Below are 13,614 nucleotides of genomic sequence, written 5' to 3'. Positions count from 1 at the left end.
ATATTTTGACTAAATATGAATGAAGCTGTCTTATAGCAAGTCAGATGGTCCAGGCCCATCTTTCTCTTGCGGCACCAGCTGGGCTGCTGGACAATGTTTCGGGCAGACCTTTCTCCTAGCGCTGCTGTCCTTCACTTAAACAAAGTGGACCAAAAAACCTGACTTGCTTAGTTATTTTTGCTTTAAAGCCATAGGTTGTCAGCCAGGCTTGTAGCACAGAAACAGGCTTCAGGTTTCTGAGTTCCGGAAACAGATCTTGGTGCCTCTGGATCTCCTCTTCATACAGGCTAGTGTGGAGGAGAATACCTTTCCCATCTTCATGCCACTGGAAAAAAAAACACACATAATTACTCATTGGAGGTAGAGCCCAATAGTGCTACTATTTATCTGTCCCAAAGACTTGGTTTCACAATCAAGTGACAAGTACTATCTTGGCAATCATAGAAGAGGAAACAGCAAGACAGTTGTCAGAACTGGATCCATTAGTGAAATAGTTGCTGTGGAAAAGAATTACTAAAGATTTATGCATTAAGTTGTCCTACAAGTTAGATTTGCTTGCATTTTATATTGAGCCTGGAGTAGCCTGTCAGTTTTGCCAGTTGAATGTATTTTTAGGGAGGGAAATGTTTGATTTGTAAGTATAATGTCATTATCTGATTCCACTTCCCCTCTTATCTGAGCCCTCTGCCCTTAGCTATAGTCATAATAGAAACAGGTGCAAGAATGAATTTCCCCCAGTAAAAATACTGTGATGCAAAGTATTATGTACAGTATGCTCTATTTAAAGGGTTGCTTCATTAGCAAAGGGGAAGGCATGGGGGGGAGAAAGCAGACATGCTTGAGAAAACATTGTGAGTGGATCCGGACTTTGAGGGGCCTAGGGAATATTGATTTTTGTTTCTGGGGGGGAGGCAAGGATTTTTGTGTATGAGAACTTCTGTTCCTGGCTAGTCAATAATATGGTAGGAGAATAATCTCTGAGATTATCACTTCTAACCTTGCTGAATCATCTTCCGAAGAGGAGGCAAACCTCACATAGCTGGAGATGAGCAATGTGGAAAGAGAATGGTGTTTCCCATTTATTAATATTTTTCCAGAAGTTTCAGAAGCAACACAATCAATAGAAAGAAACCAGAAGACAATGGGAATGCAATCAACGTGCATCCCATTTGTCCCACGGAAAGGCAGATAGAAAACATTAGACTAAAAGTGGAACCAGTATTTCAAGGCTCTTTGGACACTCATTGGTTGGGAGCTATAAATTCTTTGTGTATAGTCAGCAGATCCTCTCTGGGAGACAATGTGGAACTTCACCTCTTGCCTGCTACTCTGTACTGCCTGTCCAGATTCCTGGAAACTTCGACAAATGGACTGTCAATTACCTTGCTTCTTCCTGCTCCCTGTTGTGAAAGTAACATTTATTCAGATTGAACCAACAATTTGACCCACAGACATTACCAATTCTCTGCTTTTTGAAGTAGGACTGTCTTAAGATGATGCAGTCAAGAGCTGGCATTGCTCTTGACATATAGGAGAGCTTCTGGATGGAAAGAAAAAAATTCACTGGTACTAGTTTGGGACGCTCAGCTGTGGACGTGCCTGGAAGTGAAAGTCCAATGCTGCAAAGAAAAATACTGCATAGGAACTTGGAATGTAAAATCTATGAACCTTGGGAAGTTAAATGTGGTCAAACAGGAGATGGCAAGAATAAACATTGACATTCTGGGTGTCAGTGAACTAAAATGGACAGGAATGGGCAAATTCAATTCAGACGATTATCATATCTACTATTGTGGGCAAGAATCCCTAGAAGAAATGGAATAGCCCTCATAGTCAACAAAAGAGTGGGAAAAGCTGTAATGGGATATAATCTTTAAAATGATAGAATGAGGTCAATATGAATCCAAGGCAGACCTTTCGACATCAATTCAAGTTTATGCACCAACCACCAATGCTGAGGAGACTGAAATTGACCAATTCTATGAAGACTTACAACACTTCTAGAACTGACACCAAAAAAAGATGCTCTTCTCATTATAGGGGACTGGAATGCTAAAGTAGGGAGTCAAGAGATAAAAGGAACAACAGGGAAGCTTGGCCTTGGAGTTCAAAACGAAACAGGGCAAAGGCTAATAGAGTTTTGTCAAGAGAACAAGCTGGTCATCACAAACATTCTTTTCCAACAACACAAGAGGCGACTCTATACATGGAAATCACCAGATGGGCAATATCGAAATCAGATTGATTATATTCTCTGCAGCCAGATATGGAGAAGCTCTATACAGTCAGCAGAAAGAAGACCTAGAGCTGATTGTGGCTCTGCTCATCAGCTTCTCATAGCAAAATTCAAGCTGAAGAGAGTAAGAAAAACCACTGGGCTACTCAGGTATAATTTAAAGCAAATCCCTTATGAAAACACAGTGGAAGTGAAGAACAGATTTAAGGAACTCGATTTGGTGGACAGAGTGCCTGAAGAACTTTGGATAGAGGCTTGTAACATTGTACAAGAGGCAGCAACAAAAACCATCCCAAAGAAAAGGAAATGCAAGAAAGCAAAGTGGCTATCCAACAAGGCCTTAGAAATAGCAGAGAAAAGAAAGGAAACAAAATGCAAGGGAGATAGGGAAAGTTACAGAAAATTGAATGCAGACTTCCAAAGAATAGCAAGGAGAGACAAGGGGGCCTTCTTAAATGAAGAATGCAAAGAAATAGAGGAAAAGAATAGAAAGGGAAAAACCAGAGATCTGTTCAGGAAAATTGGAGATGTTAGATGGACATGATAAAGGACAAAAATGGGAGGGACCTAACAGAAGCAGAAGACATCAAGAAGAGGTGGCAAGAATACACAGAGGAATTATATCAGAAAGATTTGGACATCCTGGGCAACACAGATAATGTGGTTGCTGACCTTGAGCCAGACATCCTGGAGAGTGAAGTCAAGTGGGCCTTAGAAAGCCTGACTAACAACAAGGCCAGTGGAGGTGATTGCCTTCCAATTGAACTATTTAAAATCTTAAAAGATTATGCTGTTAAGGTGCTACATTCAATATGCCAGCAAGTTGGGAAAACTCAACAGTGGCCAGAGGACTGGAAAAGATCAGTCTACATCCCAATCCCAAATAAGGGCAGTGCCAAAGAATGCTCCAACTACCGTACAATTGCACTCATTTCACACGCTAGCAAGGTTATGCTCAAAATCCTACAAGGTAGGCTTCAGCAGTATATGGACTGAGAGCTCCCAGAAGTACAAGCTGGATTATGAAGGGGCAGAGGAACTAGAGACTAAATTGCTAACATGCGCTGGATTATGGAGAAAGCCAGAGGGTTCCAGAAAAATATCTACTTCTCCTTCATTGACTATGCAAAAGCCTTTGACTGTGTGGACCACAGCAAACTATGGCAAGTCCTTAAAGAAATGGGAGTGCCTGACCACCTTATCTATCTCCTGAGAAACCTATATGTGGGACAGGAAGCAACAGTTAGAACTGGATATGGAACAACTGATTGATTCAAAATTGGGAAGGGAGTACGACAAGGCTGTATATTGTCCCCCTGCTTATTTACCTTATATGCAAAATACATCATGCGAAAGCCTGGATTGGAGGAATCCCAAGCTGGGGATATGCAGATGATACCACTCTGATGGCAGAAAGTGAGGAGGAATTAAAGAACCTCGTAATGAGAGTGAAAGAGGAGAGTGCAAAAAACGGTCTGAAACTCAACATAAAAAAAACTAAGATCATGGCCACTGGTCCCATCACCTCCTGGAAATAGAAGGGGAAGATATGGAGGCAGTGACGGATTTTACTTTCTTGGGCTCCATGATCACTGCAGATGGATACAGCAGCCACAATATTAAAAGATGCCTGCTTCTTGGGAGGAAAGCGATGATATGTTTATGTTGTAAGCCGCCTAGAGTGGTCGAAGTGACTAGATAGGCGGGGTATAAATACAATAAATAAATAAATAAATAAAATAAAATAAACCTAGGTAAAGGTAAAGGTTCCCCTTGACAATTTTTGTCCAGTCGTGTTCGACTCTAGGGGGCGGTGCTCATCCCCGTTTCCAAGCCATAGAGCCAGCGTTTTGTCCGAAGACAATCTTCCGTGGTCACATGGCCAGTGCGACTTAGACACGGAATGCTGTTACCTTCCCACCGAAGTGGTCCCTATTTATCTACTTGCATTTACATGCTTTCGAACCACTAGGTTGGCGGGAGCTGGGACAAAGCAACGGGAGCACACTCCGTCACGTGGATTCGATCTTACGACTGCTTGGTCTTCTGACCCTGCAGCACAGGCTTCTGCGGTTTAGCCCGCAGCGCCACCACATCCCTAAAAATAAACCTAGATAGCATCTTAAAAAGCAGAGACATCACCTTGCCAACAAAAGTCCCAACAGTCAAAGCTATGGTTTTTCCTGTAGTGATGTATGGAAGTGAGAGCTGGACCATAAAGAAAACTGACCACCGAAGAATTGATGCCTTTGAATTGTGGTGCTGGAGGAGGCTCTTGAGTGTCCCCTGGACTGCAAGGAGAACAAACCTATCAATTCTAAAGGAAAGTGTGAAGGAAAGAGGAGAAGGGGATGACCGAGGATGAGATGGATGGACAGTGTCATCGAAGCTACCAACATGAATTTGACCAAACTCCACGAGGCAGTGGAAGATAGGAGGGACTGGCGTGCTCTGGTCCATGGGGTCACGAGGAGTCAGACACGACTAATTGACTAAATGACAATGAGCTTGGGAAGTGGGTCAGTTTAAATGGAGACTTTTGCAATGTTTAATTCAAACATTGTAGTAAAGGCTAGGAAATAATTTGCTGCATCTCCTGAAGTTATAGTGCATTTCTGCTCAAAGATGTAGGATGAGAGAAGCAATAAATAAAAAATATTTATGGAGGGAGCCCAGTACAGATCCTACGATTATGCCAAAATACCTTGGCTGGATTGGTACTATGCATCTTTACTAGCCATTGTGGGGGTGGCCAGCAGAGCTTACCACTTTGTCAAAGGCAGCAAAATGTCTTTGGCCAGACCTGCAACCTTCTATATTTTGCTACTCCTGGCCTGAAGCCATCTCTACAAAAAACACAATACAGATGTAACTTCCAAAAACGTTGAGAAAAGGCAGTTGGCTCCTCTCCAGCTATTTCTGCAGCAAGATTCCCTTTTGACTACTCCCATCTTGAGAATCCTGTGAAATTACGCCCTTGCTGTGTGGAAATGAGGTATAAGGAACTCTACCATCTGGGGTCAGCTCTGTCCCTCCTAAAATGCCAAATTGAGATTCAGTCTTTCCAGTTAGACACACCTCTCCCCACTACTGGGTGGTTTCCTAGCTTTGATAGTGGCATTGCCTGAGGCAATAAGAGCCTTAAGCTAACAGCTGCTGGTATTCTGGATCCCACCTTTTTGTCCTGAACTGAAATGTGTCTGTGATAACTTCTTGCCATTGCTGCTGTAATTAGCTGACATGGTTGTATTCTTCCTTCTCAGACTTCCATAAATAGCACTCATCCTTTACCTCTAGTGATTTGATGGTGGGGTTGTCCAAAGCTGCAGCCAACTGGAAGAGGAAGTGGGCAGGTGCCACCTTCCCTCCAGACTTCTTCTCATTAAGGCTCTTTGCAGAGCTGGCCATTGCCTGGGAAGGAGATTAGAAATGGTATCGCTCAGAAAAAAACCTTGCCTTTAGATGAGGTTTGGCAGGCAGGCAGGCTATCTAGGGCTAGGTGGGCACCTTTTCTGTATTTCACACTAAAGGGGCACTGGCTGAGCATTGTGCTCTGTGCAGTACGCTAGGCTAAAAAAAGGGTCCAGTCTGGTCAAGATAAACTTCATTGCTTGCAATCAAAGCACATTTGAAAATATGTAATGCAACAAATTTGCAACAGTAATTACTAAAAAGTAAAATTATAATGAGAAAACATGCAGTAATTATAAAATAGTATCTGAAAAACACTGTAAAACAATGACTACTATAATTAACAAATCAGAGCATCATCATGGAATTTAAAGATAGCATCCCTGACAGTACATTTTCCTGGTTCACTATTGCAACAACAAGAAAAACAGACAGCACACGTCATTAGCTTTTCCCTGTGGACATTCTGTTGTTGTTTTTTTAACCACTTAAAGAATATTTCTATTCCACTTTGATACAATTAATCATTATGTGAGTCTGTGGATGTTAAACTTTGGTGGCAAAAAAGAAAGGGTTGGGGAGAAATCAAATGGAATATTTTGAGGGGGAAAATAGCTAGTTGGCTATACTTCTACATAGCAGTGCTCCACACGGCAACATTTTGTGGCAGATCCCATGTCTTATGCCCATGCTGCAAGTGTGAATGGGGTGGAGTGCTGGGGTTAACAGGCTGAGTCTTGCCTGAAGCCACATTGTCTAAGATTTCTTGAATTTTACAGTGCTATGCAAGTGTTCTCTCATTTTCTGTTTTCTCTTTGCTAATGTGCTCTCTCACATCACTCTTTTCTCACTCTGTACTCACTCTGTGAGTACAAAAAGTATGGCAAACAAATGTTCAAGAAAATGCCAGCAGGCAGCAATTTGATAGGAACATATGGTTTCTACTAGGAAGTGAGGGTGGCATGTGTCTTGTAGGTAGAATGTTTTCAGCACCAGTAACAAATCGGAAATACAGAATCAGTCTAACAGAAATATTGCTCAAGGTCCTGAAATTTTCTGGAAGAAAGACCTTGGCCTGGTATAATTTCCTGCTATGGTCCTTGTTGCAGGAAGGCATGACTATAGTATGGAAGTTGTCCCTTCCTGTTCGTAAGAATTATTGGCATATCCAGGCTGGATAGTATCTCCCCCATTTAGATTTGCTCTTAAAATTGACAGATGCTCTTTCTGCTTTCAAACTGAGCTAAATAACCTGGGAAACTTTGTGCTAAGTCAGTCAATGTGAGCACTGTTTGTCTCATCTCGTCTTGCCACTGGATCATGAGTGTTAACTGTCTGGACAAATCATTAAAGTCTGAAATCCTAAAGCAAACACATTGAAAAAAAAAGATTGGGGTTCTTCCCTCACCAAATTGGGAGAATAGTTTCAGAATGTGCTGACAGCAAGCAATATACATTTGAAGTACAGTGGTGCCTTGCTAGATGATTGCCTCACGGGACAATTAATCCGCAAGACGATTGGTTTTGAAATTGCTGTTGCGCTTCACAAGACGATGGTTTCCTATGGACGATTTTTGCAAGACAACGATTTTTCCCTATTGGAACGCATTAAATAGATTTCAATGCATTCCAATGGGGAACCACGTTCCACAAGACGATGTTTTCTATGGACGATTTTTGCAAGACAACGATTTTTCCATTGGAACGCATTAAATAGATTTCAATGCATTCCAATGGGGAACTGCGTTTCGCAAGACGAGTTTTCGCAAGACAGTTTTTCACGGAACGAATTAACATCGTCTTGCAAGACACCACTGTATATAGAACATATTTCATGGACTCAGTTTTCTGCCTCTGATATTGTTTGCAGATGCATTTGGGAGAACATGCAGAGGCATAGGAAGTAAAAAGCATAGCACCTGTACCTTTGCTAGCTATCTTCCAAAGATGCAGGAGGCCTTTTCTCTATGTATCCATCTCAACACACATACAGTAGGTCTTTTAAGGCATTGTGATTTTTAATGCACTTAATTTGGGCTTTTTGTAAATGGAAGAGAAAAGGTAATGATTTCCAAATATATACATTATGCAGGGACTGAGTTATGATCTCGAAAGAACCATTGTTCATTACTAGTAATACCATGAATGGGCCATTCATATAAAAGACTTGAACCAGATGAATTTTATCAGTTTGATCTGGCTGATTAAAAGACAATGTGATTTCCCACCAAGCCCATGATTATCTAGAAGCACAGGTGACTTTTCACAGGGAACATAGTTTGTCCACTTATCACTCTGCTTTCCTTTACTACCAGTTGTTCAGCATTCTGACCATTGGTGGGTCGGTAAGGGTGCTTCAAATGGCTTGGAACAGAGCATGTCTTTAACTTTCCTAGTTTAACAACTGTACTGGTGTGACTCTCTTCCACCATCTTATTCTAACCACTTATGGGTGCTGCATCATGGTCCTATGATGATGGCCCTTCTTCAAGTGCTAACCAGTAGCTTACGGATTTGGAAGCAGGAACAGAAATGATGACTTTTTCAAAAGATTTCCACAGGAAAATATGCAAGCCCAGTTAACAGAGAGCGTGATCGCACAGAGAGCGGCCGCACCGCCCGTTTTTGAATCGCTTGCGGCGCAGTCCAGTCCAGCCTCTTTCCCAGCCGTAACTCGATGCGCGCGTGTGGGGGGGGGGGGGACAGCCCTCCAGATTGGGTCCGAGCCGCGCCCGAGGTGGGCCGTTTTAGTCCGGCAGAAGGGCTGCTGCTTTTTAAGGACCAGGCTGGAGCCCTTCCCCGAGGGGAGGGCCCCTTTGAGCCAGATAATCCCCGAAAAAGTAACCCGTTCCAGGACGATTGGGAGCGTGCTTTTTCCTGACGTTTGATTGTGCCCCAAATTAAAAGAAGGAAACGGGGAAAGACAAAACACGGTGTCACTTTAGAGCTTGGTTTCCGTGTGAGGATGTTTTTGGATCGGAGTTTACTCTTCCAGGCACAAGGAGGGCAAGCGGCACGTCCTCCCTTCTTTCTACCTATCCCCGCAGTGGCGGCAGGTTTCGCGACCAGGTGAGGGCACAGGAGAGAGATCTGGGAGAACGGGTCGCGCCAACACAGCAACGGACGCGGTTTACCTCACAGGGGTTCCCTCTTGTGGGAAGATCGAGAAAACTCCCCTTCCCAGCGGCCTCTTTCCCGCCCGGCTTCCCCTGACAGGAAGTAGCCGTTGCCTAGAGACAGCGGGGAGCCCAACGGCCGAGCCCCGGCTTCTCCCTTCCCTTCCCCGGCAGAGCCCCAAGACGTGAGTGTCGGACGGGGCGAGAGGGGGGAGCCATTAGGGGGGCGGGAGGGGGCGTCGGTCCTGAGGCAAGTGAGGAACAAACGGGTTGCTTTTCATGGACTTTTCGGGGCTGAAATGGCAGTTTTGTGTTTTCTGAGTGCAGTTTAGTTTTGTTTGTTTATTTAAAGTATTTGCAACCCTCTGTTTATCACAAGATTTACCTAGTGTAGGATAGTGGATAAAATGAGGGTCCAGGACTCAGCAGGCCCTATGTTTGAAACTCACTGGGGAGTGGGAAAGCTCTCCTGCTCACTTACAGTACCTTGAAAGCCCAGTTGTTGTGTGCCCTCAAGTCACTGCTGGCCTACGGGTGACCGGTCTCCTGTCCTCAACAGCCGTACAGTCTCAGTGCCTACAGACTCCGGCCTGTGGCTTCCTTGAAGGGCAGTGGTTCCCAACCACCGGCTACCAGATGTTCTTGGGCTAAAACTCACGGAAGCCTTCACCACTAAGCCAGGATATGTGGGAGTTGGTCCTAGAATATCTGGGGGGGGGGGCAGTGTTGGCAACACCTGCTTCAGGGAGTCAAATAACAATGAAGAAATTGAAATAGTTAAGAGATTTTTGTATACCTTGGTTCAACCTTCGACCCAAATGGAGAGTGCAGCCAAGAAATCAGAAAAAGATTGAGACTTGGAAAGGGAACAATGAAGGAATTAGAAAAGATAACCAAGTGTAAGGATCTGTCACTGGAGAACAAGATGACTGCCACTCTTGTATTTCTGGTCACCATGTAATGGATGTGAAAAGTGGAAAGTAAAGAAAGCTTACAGGGGAAAAAAAAGATTCATTTGAAATGTGGTGCTGGAGGAGAACTTTGCAGATACCCTGGATTGCCAGAAAGACCAACAGGTGGGTCCTAGATCGAATGCAGCCTGACCTATCTCTGCAGGCAAAAATGTTGAAACGGAGGCTGTCCTGCTTTGGGCATATAATGAAAATGCTGAGAAAGAAAAGAGGAAGCCCAAATACAAGATGGTTTGACTCCCTAATGGAAACCACCGTCTTGAGTTTACAAGAGCATTGGGTTGCTCTAAGTTGGTTCTGACTTGAGGGCACATAATGTAGTACTGTATATCATAGGATCTCGGGGTTCCAGGGCCATATAAAATAAATGCATGAGATGTTAATTTCCGTGCCAGCTTCAAGGTGATTGTCATACAAGGCTCTAAACAGTTTGGGACCTCCATACCTGGTAGAATATCTTCCAGTGAGATCTGCTTAATCTACTTGATCTTCTCAGGCTGGGCAATTGAGAACATTGACCTGAGAGAGGCCTGGAAAGAGAAAAACAGAAACCAGGCCTTCTCAGTAGCTGCTGCCCACCTTTGGAATAAACTTCTGACCAAAATAGTCCTGGCCCCATTCACTGGGAATTTTTAAGAGATATTTGAAAACATGGCTGTTTAGACAGGCTTTCCTCCAGATATTACATCGACAGAGCACAATGGTGCTTTCAGTGCTGAAGTTATCTCTGCTCCACCACCTTGTCTTTATTGATTGTTTTCATGTTGTCTTTTTCTTAGTTTAAGTTGACTGACATTTGATTTCTTGTATTGTTACCATAGTCTCTCAAGACTGAAGGATGCCTAAATAAAAAAATATATGTTTTGTGAATTTATTTAAAGTGTTATTTTATTATGGAGTGAACTGCCCAGAGTGGCCTTGGTAGCCAGATGGATGGCATAGAAATTGAATGAATGAATGAAGTTCAGAACCATTTAAAATGAAATCAATTTAAAACAATTAGTAAAGTGTGCTACTTAAAAGATTAAAACCTGCACAAGCCACGGCCCTCAACCCTAAAGACATAAATAATTTAATAAATAAGAATTTTTGACCTGGTGCTGAAATAATGCCAACATTGGTGTAGAGCCTCCAAGGGGAGGATATTTCACAGTTGCCCCCACTGGCCAAGCTCGAGACAGTCAACAATATTTGATGGGCCACAGCTTACCCACCCCTCTTTAAAGATAACACTGAATGGTCTTGGGAGAGATTTTTAAATGGCAGTGGGTATTATTTTCTTGCCCCCACATCCAGTAAGCTCACCTAGCTGCTGTACTGGGAAATCCTGTATGATGTCTTGAGCATCTGTCCCAAAGTCTTGCCCTAGCTGTACTGCAAGGTGACTTCTGTAGTGTGCTGAAGGGAATGGGCTCTGCTTTTGGGATAGTGCTAAAAAAGTGACTGGAGGAAAAAAGTAAAGTAAACCTATTCCTGGTTGAAAAGATAGATCAGGTGTGGTGTTAGTGTTAACATGTAACAATGATACAGTGGTACCTGTACAAACTTAATCCGTATTGGAACGCAAGATTTCCCATAGGAATGCATTGAAAACCATTTAATCTGTTCAGGCTGTTTTTCGTTCATGTGTTGAGGCGCTGTTTGTAAGTAGAGGCATTAGTTCCCATAGGAACTAATGCAAAGGTGGTTAATCTGTACTCTACCACTAGGGGGAGAATTTTCTTCTTCTTTTGACCTAAAATGAACTTAGGTCAAAAAAAGAGCAGGAAAGTTTTTTTCATTTGTAAGTCGAGGCTCCGTTCGCAAGTCAAAGCAACATTTTGCAAACGGAGCCGTTCGTAACTCAAAATGTTTGCAAGTGGAGATGTTCGTAAGTCGAGGTACCACTGTACAGTGGACCCTTGACTTACAGACGGCTTGACTTACAGACTTTTTGAGTTACAAACTTCTCTGGCCGCAAAATTTAGGTTTGACTTGCAGCCTGAGAATTGACTCACAGACCAGAAAAAATCCAAAATGGCACAAAAACGGCCTGTTACGGGATTAATCGGTTTTTAATGCACTGTAGGTCAATGGAGACTTGACTTACAGACTTTTTGACTTGAGAACCGCCTTCCAATACGGATTAAGTTCTCAAGTCAAGACCCCACTGTATATGTTTTATTTCAAAAACTAAAATGTAGGAACCTGAGTATTTTATTCCCATCAGAGTCCATTTCTTATCACAGCTTGAGTTTGGGCTAAATGTCTTCCTTTTCTTGTCAGTTAGCTGTGCTTGTGTGCATTGTTTTCTTTGCTGATAAACTGTTTATTCTTCTTTGTGGTTCTCTGTGAATGCACACTAATGGGTTAATCTGCGCTTGCACAGAGGTCTCCAAACATGAGTTTGCCAGGACCACCCCCCTAGCACACATGGTCCACCCGTCCTGGCGATTGCCTCAGTTCCTTTTTGCCGCTTCTGAGGTCTCATCATATGACGAGCTCTCTGTTCACAACTGTTTCTTTAATACTTAAAACAAAAAAGAGTAAAAAATAGAAAATCAATCCTATATAGAAGAAAAAGTAAAATACTTCAAATTGTGAGAAACTTTTGATCTGTTTCCCCCTTCTTCTACCGTCACCCCACCCCACACCCTCTCCTGCCTTTTATGGCACCCGCAGGGCCATTTAAGAGGTGCACTTTGTGCCCGAATAAGATGCCTCTTTCTGATGGCCATGACTCTTGCTTATTTTGCCTGAGAGAATCTCATCAACCAGCTTCTTGTCATTTTTGTAAAAACTTAACAAAACAAGCCCTCAAACTCCATCGTCAGTGACTGTCTTTTCTGTGGGAGCGATCCCTACGTCCACCATCTACCATGAACGAATCACAAGGTTCACAGCCACCTCTGCTCCCTACTGACATTACCACTACTTCTCCATTACTGACAACTTCCAAACCTAAATTGAAATTTTCTAAAGCAAAGTCCTCAGGACTTCGAAACCAGTCCATTCCAAACCTAAGAAACTGAAAAAGTCTTCTAATGATCCCCAAGCTCCTGCTCAACAACTCACTACCAAGGATCAACCTATCATAGATCTTGATTCTGACCGTGATTCCATCCCACCTCCAGATGGTCAACCACCCTCTCCTCTTTTGGCTCAGTCTCCATCGTGGACAGATACCTCAGCTCCCGTATTCCGCTTGTTTGAGCCCCAAGTCTATGGGTTGCTCTGTATCCGTGTGTGAATCGGATTCAGCATCTATCCCTGCTGATCTGTTACCCCTGCGTAAGTGGAAGGCGAAACTCCACCATACACCGGACACTGGCCGATCCGATACTGGACATTCACAGCTTCCGACACATTCAGGCCTGTCGCTATCACATGACTCTCAGGCTCGACACCATCAGCTTAAATGAGTCACTGTCTATGAGCCTCCTGTTTATTATGATCCTCCAGCCAAGCAGTACCAACATTGCTCATACTGATACCGGCAGACCGATGCTGGGCATTATGTCTAACCCAAGTGTCTTTGATATGCGTATTACTATCCTCCTGGTGCTTCAGACTCTCCATCACCTCCTCGATATCATCTGAGGCATGGCTACCACCAGTCATCTGAGGATGATATTGTTCATCTTCCGCCTCCTTGGTACCGAAACCATGCAAGGCTCATAAATGACACCATACTCAAGATACCTTAGTTCAGCCGCTTTCAGTTCTGAAGAAACCAAGACCATCAACTAAAGTTTCCTTACCATCTGCTGAATTGGCTACACTCTCACAAGTTCAATCATCCTCTTTACAGGTTACCACGACTTATACTGGGCCCTCACCTGTATCCATAGACAATACCAAAGCCTACACATGTCTCACATCACGCCAACATACTCAATTG

The 13,614-nt window shown here is 43.3% G+C and overlaps 1 protein-coding gene and 1 non-coding gene across 2 annotated transcripts in view; one reads left to right on the top strand and one right to left on the bottom strand.

Moving 5' to 3' along the window:
* The window catches only part of LOC144584362 (uncharacterized), a 182,632-nt gene that overhangs the window by 164,954 nt on the left and 4,064 nt on the right, over positions 1-13,614 (top strand). The window lies entirely within an intron of this gene.
* On the bottom strand, positions 206-8,857 carry LOC110088862 (uncharacterized). The gene is made up of 3 exons (XR_012081315.2): positions 8,782-8,857; positions 5,528-5,647; positions 206-325 (listed from the first exon to the last, which is right to left on the bottom strand). It is a non-coding gene; the product is annotated as an uncharacterized LOC110088862 (transcript).

This window comes from Pogona vitticeps, chromosome 10, assembly GCF_051106095.1.
Source record: "Pogona vitticeps strain Pit_001003342236 chromosome 10, PviZW2.1, whole genome shotgun sequence".
Taxonomy (NCBI): Eukaryota; Metazoa; Chordata; class Lepidosauria; order Squamata; family Agamidae; genus Pogona; species Pogona vitticeps.
This window is presented reverse-complemented; position numbering and strand designations above follow the sequence as displayed.